Below are 9124 nucleotides of genomic sequence, written 5' to 3'. Positions count from 1 at the left end.
TCAGATTTGAAATTAATCCAAGGACCACTATGGAACAGAAAAAATGTGTGTGTCAACATCATCTTTGAAAACTAAACTTTGCCAGGCACAAGCCCTGTTTCAGTCCTCAGTTCAATTTTATGCAGATAATGAGATTAATTTGCAGGCTTCATTTCAATATTGTCTTTATTTTTAAAAAGTCCATTGACGGTGTCAAAGATTTTGATTAGATAATTTGATCACATTTCTCAAGCTAGATACAAATTAAAGTTGGAGCTAAAACAGAAAATCTTACTGTTTACTATTCAGAACAATCTTCCTATTTCAGGAAATGGCAGAGCTCCAAAAGCCACATGTGTACAAATGAAAATTCATAACATGTTATTCAAACTCCTGTTGTATTTGTGCAATTTACTAATTAGATATGGTAAGTTTCAGCACTGAAATATAGTAATAGCATTAAAAAGGCAAAAACCTACTTTCCTCAGTTCACTTCTCTTTATGAATGACATAAAATCCTGTTTTGTAGCATAACTACTCTGTATATCAAATATAAAACAAAACCTTAAAAGTGCAGTGTATGTTTTAACAGCAGAGCTTGTTTCTGTATGAGAAATGGAAACACTCTGATCAAAGAATATTTTAATTAAGATTGGTGATATCTGGAATAAATCAACATAATACCCATGTATACAAACTAATTTCCTCTTCAAATCATGTGCATTATATGATGAAAATACCAAGTCATTTGACTTCACTGATCCCAAAATGTAACCTTAAAAGAGAATTCTTTATTCTCAGTTTGTCTCTACTTGTTGAAAATGTCTTTTCTTATCTCATTTATAGGATTATTTGGAAATGAATTTATTATATAAATACATCAGCTGTATGTAGTTATGTAGTGACAAGGAATTAAATTCCAGTTTAATGGCATTAAAATTAGAGAGGATGTTTGTGTATGTAATTTTTGATAGGTATGAAAACACTGATTCTTTTATTGCCACAATTACCTTCCTTAGGACAGAGCATTTTCCTATTAAAAATATCAAACATCTATTGAACATTTAGTGTACTAGACATTGTAATAAGTGTTTTACATAAACTTTCTAATTTAAACTCTTTCTATTATCTAATTAGACTATTCTGTTCTGACCATCTGTTTTACAGATTTATAAAACCAAGGTTTAGAAAAGTAAAATAACTTCAAGTTCCATATTATGGTGGTGCTAGAATTTGAACCCACATATGTATGATTTTAGAGCCTATCATTTTAGTCATCATCATACATATACTGCCTACTATTTTTAGTCTCAGCTATTTCTCATTAACATAAGAAATTGACTGCTGACAGGGATCATACTTGTGTAAATATTTGTTAATGACCAACATTTGCAAGTATGGTTTTCAAGGCTGACATTGTTAGCAGCCACATGTTCCTTGCTTTTCAATGCTAAATTAAGTATCTTGAATGTTCTGGAGTCAGAACACATTTTTATGCCAGCCTAAACAGAAAACGCTTAATTCATTTTCAAAAAGGGATGAAAGGGAATAAATGTAATGGGCACCTACTGTCTCCCGCAGGTTCCCATGGCAGCATAGCAGGCTCAAGAGCCATCAGACAGTGAGAAAAAAAGAGACACAGAATGGGAGGTGCTGGATCTCTTACATGGAATCACATCAGAGAGAGAGCAGGAACTCAGGCAGTGTGATGTCTGGGAATCGAAGCAGAGGGACAGAGCAGGAGAGAGTTGGGTAGGCTTCCACAGCACATTCCAGCCTCCTCATTTCTCATTTCCCTGACCTTACTTTAATGATCTGGGGACACACTTGCCCTCTGTCTTACACTTGCTACCCTCTTTCATCAATTTATTTCATTGTCTCTTTTCTGACTTTCTTCCCTACTAACTTCATACATATGGAGACACTCTTGAAAGACCCTAGGCACACAAGTGCACATGTTCTTCCTTTTAATCTCAGCACACTTTCTCATTGTATTCTGTTACACAAACTGAGAAAATCCCCAGCACAGTGTTAACATATCATTATTTTAAAAAGAATAAAATATTTCAGATATTTTAGAGACCATAGATTTATGGTGATTTTACACAGACAAAGCTAAAGAAACCTCATGTTGCAAATTATTTGTATCAATAAACAATGAATATGTTTCTATAGGTCAGTGAGCAAATATACACACACATACACACGGTTCTAAACAGGTCCTGTAATGGATAAACTGATCTTTTAAATGTTGATCAAAATATGTAATCTACAAACAGTTTTCAGCTTTGCTCAGTCTCTCTCTGACTACTCTGCTAGTTTACAAAAGCCAAAGCTGATTGATGAAAGAAGAGTCTGCCTCTCTCAGTTCCTAGGTCAGCTCAGAGGGCTCACCTCTACAAAATTCCCTATTAGTCACATGCATATTTTGCTTTGCTTGATGTGTTAAATATTGCTCAGGAAATCAAGGGCTAAATTAGCTAACTGTATTAACAGAAAGGTATTTATTTAATACTTGCAGAATCGTGTGCCCATCATTCATTTCTTCTTTCATTTATACAGTCTTTCATATACTCTTGATTCTCTCTTTTAAAAAAATATTAAACAAATAGTAGCATAATATTGGACACTTTGTCATTTTCACTCTTGAGGAACTTATATTCTTGTTCATTATTTTCCTGAGTAGTCTGGTTATAATAACCACATGGGGCTGTAGCTAAAGATAAAGGTTTTCTTGACTATCCCTCAGAGAGTCTGAGATGGGACCAGATCATCCTTATGCTTGGACATATTTGTGACACAATGTGGTATGGTGATAAATGATTTGTTGCCCAAGTTAATGGAGGTTGTGGCGTTTTAAAAATGAATGTATATCAAACTCCTATATCAAAACCCACTTGAATTACTACTTTTCTGTTTTTAATAGAATCAATCTAAAAACTATACTACAATGATGATTTAAGCATACATGGGAAATCATAATTTGTGGGTTGTGATATCTATAATGGGAAAATAAACACTTTGGTGCAGCAAAGAGGGCTTAAGTATTAACTATTTAATTCACTGGACAGAGTGTTTGGGATAATATCTTGAATGGCAGTAAAAAAAGGATAATGTATGTATCTTCAATATATTTTTAAGCATTAGTGAACTAACATTATCAATACTGTTCTAAAATACCCTAACATTATTAAACTTGGCATGGATCAAAATCATCATTTTTTTCAAAAAAACAAAATTCAAGACAATTTCCTAAGCTTACTAAATCACATTCTCTGGTGATAGAGAGTAGAAATGAGTATTTTTAAACAGAGATTTTTGATGCCCTCACCACACCCCTACTCCCCACTGTTAGTTAAAAATCAATGTTCTCATTGGGTAGTAAGGCACAGCAGTCCAGGGCAGGGCAGTGAAGTCCTCACTGACTGTAGAAAACAATATTGAATTATGAGAAAATGAGAATAGCTATTACTTTCTATACCTGTCATAATTCATATTCATTTTCTTAGTATTGATGGAAAGAGATAACAGATGGCCTCATCACCATGAGTAAACGTTGTATGATCCACCCTCTGGGAGGAACACTCTGGTCATGTAAAACAATGACTAATTAATACATTTTATAGCACATTTTTGAATGTGTTAAGATGTGTAGTCTTCAAACAGATAACTTTTCTTCGCTGAGTCATACATTAATACTTGGTATGGTTAATGTTATGATGAGTTTTGCCTCCCCCACCCGGGATCTACCATCTGAAAACACACAAAAAAATTTTGGAGATAGCCAAGTGCAACATTTTTTTACAATGCTATAAACCTTTTGCCAAATTGTAGAAGAGCATTTTACCTTTTTAAGAAAAATATAAATGTAACTCTAATCACATATCACTATATGACCCACAGAGGAAAGCTTCAACATACAGTCCAAGATATTTTCTTTTTAATGGAATGTACAAATTAGATAAAATAATATTTATTTAGATAAATTTATAAAAACCAACTGTGAAATATTTTTCTTCCACATCATTTACAACGTGGATATTTCAGTTGACATAACCATTATAAGTCTTAGTGTTGTTGAGACAGTTAAATACAGTATTCTATATATTTTGTAAGTATGTGACACACAGTGTCTCTGTATGTTAGCACCCCAGAACATGTGGAAATTAGAAAAAGGTGATATCAATAACTCTTCTAGTTTGAGAAAAAAAAATTTAAACAACTTCTATAGCTATATTATGGAAGGTTGATAAATGATAGATGACAGACAGACAGGTATATGGATCTATAATCCATGGCTATGGCTGAGGTGGCTTGGCATAGTACCATTAGACAGAGCTGTTAAACAAATGAAATTTACTTTCCATATTCTTCTTGAGTGCCAGTCAGTTGGATGTTTTTAATCATATGTGAATTTTCAGTCTCCTTCTAAAACCATTACTAGAATGTGAGAGGTTAATCCCACCTCCTGACCTCATAGAGCTGTGGGCCAGACCTTTGGAATTCTAAAACGCAGTGAGGCTTCCTTCTTTCTGATTTAGTTTCACAGACTCCTGGGACATCAATTTTTAAAGGCCCAGTCAACAGATTACAGAAATCATTCAAGTTAAATTTTTATTAGGAAAAAAATACTTCACAAATAGCCTTTTCTGTAAAAATATAAACTTAAAATATATTGAGCTGGAGAGGAATAGCAGAAGGTGTGGAGTAAAGAATTCAAAAGATTTTTGCAATGTGAATGTGCAGCCCTATGATTAAATGTTTTTCTAGTGGTTCTGTCAAATAATTAGTATCAATTACTATTTCCAAAGGCACCAAAATACATTATAGATAATTGGCCAGAGCTCTTATAGAAAGAGTACCAGGGAGATAATTATTGACAACAAATACAAGCACACTAAACAGTGAGAAAACCTTCCATTAACTTCAATTTATAAAAAATGCATTATGATATGTGTTGTACTCTATTTATTTCTGAAGAGGTTACTAACTTTTATGTCAAATGTTCTTAGAATCTTTATCTTAAAATTAAACATATAAAGTTTATTTTGGACCTCAAAATTGCACTGTAGAAGTTATACCTTGATGTGAGGAAAAACTGGTTCTTGTTGTATAGGATTCCTTCTCATTTACACAGAAAATATTTCCAGCCCAGTCATTTGGGCCACATCCCTTCATTTTCCATCCATTCCTGTGATCCCCTGGAGTCACAATGTCTAAAATCACAGTCAAATCACAATATCTGAAGGGGTTAGTTCACTAAGTGGTAGCTGCTGTTACGGTCTTGCCAGGCTCAGAGTCGCAGGGTGGTGGAACAAACCACTTATGTGTGCTATTCTTGGTAAGTAAAGACATATGTTAAGCTAGAATTTGTATGTGTGTTTTGGTTTTTTTCTGATTGTGGTGAAGGATGTGCAGTGTTCTCTTTGCATTTGCAAGGCAGTTGATTGGAGTCAAGGTTTTGGTTTGTGCTTCTTGATCAAAATAAAGCAAAATAACTGGAATAAGGATCAAACACACAACACTGGCACATGATTGGACACAGAAGTAATTGAGCTGACGTAGGCTCAGACAAAACCAGAAGACGGCTGAACCTAAAACTCCTGACAGTTTAGCAAATTAACCCAATCCTTATTTACGTATTTCGTTGGTTTGGAAATCTTGCAGTATTTATGACAATAGACTTCTCATGTCAAAAATTGAAGCTGGGAAGAGAAGTGAACTTCCTAAAATTTTACAAAAGTTTTTTTATCTGTTATTGCATAACACATCCCAATACTAAAGCACATCAAATGGATCCAATCAGCCACTTCAGAAAGATTTGTTGAATTGATAGCAGTGAGCAACTGTTAAATCACCGAAGTAGCCTGAACAATCTAGCAAAAATAATTATGGATGAGACACACAAAATATAGGAAAACGCACATGGTAATACAGTGCAGTGACAGCAAGATTTTTAAAGTATCTAGGCTTTCCAAGAGTGAGCACTAACTTTGTCTGGCCTTGCCGTACCGCTATCTGTTCCTTCCCCAGTCTTCTCCACCAAATTAAGTAGCAGTGACATTCTTCCACTAAGCAAGAAGAAGGATTGAGCCATTCTTGACTCTTCTCTTTATAACACATCCAACTCTATTAGCAATTCTTTTAAATATATCTGAAATCCAACCAGTTTTAATTTTCTATCTACCACCAATCATTCCTCTCCTAGATTATTCCACCCTTAGCACCTAGTAGTCCATACTTAAAACAGGAACTAGAACAACACCATTAACATATATCCCAGGTCAAGTCACACATTTATTCAAAATTCTCCAAAACCTTGCCATTTTTAAAAGAATAACATCAAATATTTCTCATGACTTAAAAGAACCTATGTAATCTTCCCTCCCACTGTCAGCCACTGATGTCTGTTCTCATCCCCAGCCACTGCTTCCATCCATCACTGCTCCCCCATCTCACTGATTTCCTTGCTATTCCTCGAGCTTGAGAAGCATCCTCCCACCTCAGGGCATTTCACTTACTGTCCTTTCCGCCCAGAACTTCTCCAAGACATGCTATGCCTTGCCATCTTACTTTCTTTATGCCTCTGATTCAATGTTACCCTTTTTGAGAACCCTTTGCTAAAAGCGCTATTGAAAGCAGCAAGCACCCAACTCCCTATCCTGTTATCCTGCTTTATTTTACTTTATAACACTTAGCATTATCTGGTATACTACATATTACTTGCTTATTTGCTAATTTTCTGTCTCTCACCTTTAGAATTTTGTCTTGTTTACTGTTATATTGCCAATGTTTGAAAAGTGCAAGGAACATAGAAAATTGAATAGCATTCGTTGAATACATGATCAAGTGAACAAATGAATAAAATAAATGTATATGTAAATGACGGGATGAATTGACGGACTGCAATTCTTACTAGTAGCCTACAGTTTTTCATATTATATTATTTAACTCTCATAACAACCCATCCAAGTAGATAGTTTTAAACACACTTTATAGGTGAAGAAAAACTGTAGCTCAAAAGAGATTAAATAAAATTTCCAATACCAGTTGGTTGGCATTTGTCATACATTTTGTTCATTCAATTCTTGATGTAAAATATAGTAGTCATTTACTGTCTGCCAGTCCCTGAGATGAGTACCAGTTATGTAGTCTTTGCCCTTAAGGAGTTTAAAGTCTAGTAGGGTACACAAATAATAAATTACATAGACAAGCACATACCTATATAATTATATATGGCAGTAAGTACCATAAAATAAATAAGTTGAATGCTGAATGCTGAGGTAACATTCTCAGTGAGATTTCAGGGAAGCAAAAGTCAAGCAAAAAAGTTAAAGGATGACAATCAAACAGCAAACAAAAGAAGAGGAAGGACTGATGGGGCTGATAAAAGCATTCCAAAGAAAGCAATAGACTCAAAGCTTGAGAATAAAAAAGGGTTTTGTCAGAGGAACAGAAAGAGACTAATTTTGCCAGAGCACAATTATTTAGGAAAAACAGGACATGGGACAGGGCTGGGGACACATCATGCAAGTGTATGTTAAAGAACTTGGATTTTATTCCAAGAACAGTGAATGGTTGTAGTTAGGGGCTGGAGGGGAGATTGTGTGTGCGACCTGATACTATAGCTGGTTGCTTTTTGGAGAATGAGTTTAAAAGGGATTAGGAGAGGTAGTAGGAAACTGTTTTAAAGAGATATTTTTGTTAAGGCATGTGCATGCTTCTGAAAGTTCTACTAACTTTACTAAATTATGTAATACAATATTTACACAAGAATCATCTAATATAGGGATACTCTGGGCCTATTAAATGGCATGTATTTACTTTAAATTTTTAAATAAATTTTCCGAAATACTTAAAAAATCTTCACATATTTGCAACAAGATGTTAACATCGAAGTTTCTGCCTACAAACCAAGTTGCAACAAATGCTATATCCCAAAGTAATTTTAAGAATTGCTGATGTGCTGCAGGTATCCCCTGTTCTCCTCAATCATACAAGGGAGAGAGGTGGTGGTAACCTTACCTCTTATCTCAGGTTTAGCAAGAGAGCCTCCACAGAGACCACACTGGGGGCCTGACTATGCCTCCTCCACAGTTGTGTGAATCTGCAGGAGGAGGAAGGGAGGGAGGATGTTGTTCTCATTATCTCTAGTAGTATCTCAGTATAACAGATTGGCTGCAGAGCTATTTGGATGGCAGCATGAAAGAGAGATATGCTGCCTTAGAGTTGACCTGTAAAGCTATATTTTGTTCAGCTAAAGCCTATGCAAGAGTTTTCCATGGAAGCCTTTCACTTTACCTGATAACTGACAACATCCATGTAAGATGTTATACATATTTTCTCCAAAACCAAAGAGGAAGCATACTGCCTATGTCTCAAAACTTAGGGGGATAAAATGAAGCAAATTCTTTGGTTGCCTTTTATATCCCAAATTATGGAATCCTGCATTTTTACTGTCTTTTCTCCTATCTGCTGGCCTATATGTGTCTAAACAAGGCATCTACGAGTACTTATTAATTCTTTCTTTCCAGGTTTTGTAAACATGATTGTGAAAATACTGTAGAACGGTGTTATATTCTGTGGCATATAAAGATGATCATGGTCCTTAAAAACTATATGAGGTACACAGAAACACAAAAATTGATGTTATTTGAGGAAAGTAACATTACTATTGATTATAGTTCTATTTTTTTAAATTTACTATATTGCTAGAAAAGCAAATATCTGGTGATTTTTAATTCTTACTCTTAACAATAAGAAACATCACTTTATGGGTTAGGGAACCAATGTAGAAATTCTTCCATTTGCAAAGACTATATATTCCAAGTATACATAAATTTCTAAAAGAAACGAACATGAATGTGTTTGTAGACACAACAACCCTACCATAAGGAATCTTGGGCAAAACTCCATTAGCAGCTAACCACTGAAGTTTGATGTATGGCTTTCACAGTCAATGTCTGTCTCCCCAGAAATCAGAAGTAACTCAAAGCCAAAAGTCTGAGTGTTTTCCTTCTTCAATTCTAAGCTACCTAATAAAAAGCGATACATAGATAGATCTTTTAGGAAGACTAATGGAAAGGCTATAGAACACAACTGTGATGTTGTTTTGGTGTCCTTTACGCAGCCTCTTCATTTAAGC

Source organism: Rhinopithecus roxellana, chromosome 14 (genome assembly GCF_007565055.1).
Source record: "Rhinopithecus roxellana isolate Shanxi Qingling chromosome 14, ASM756505v1, whole genome shotgun sequence".
Classification (NCBI taxonomy): Eukaryota; Metazoa; Chordata; class Mammalia; order Primates; family Cercopithecidae; genus Rhinopithecus; species Rhinopithecus roxellana.
This window is presented reverse-complemented; position numbering follows the sequence as displayed.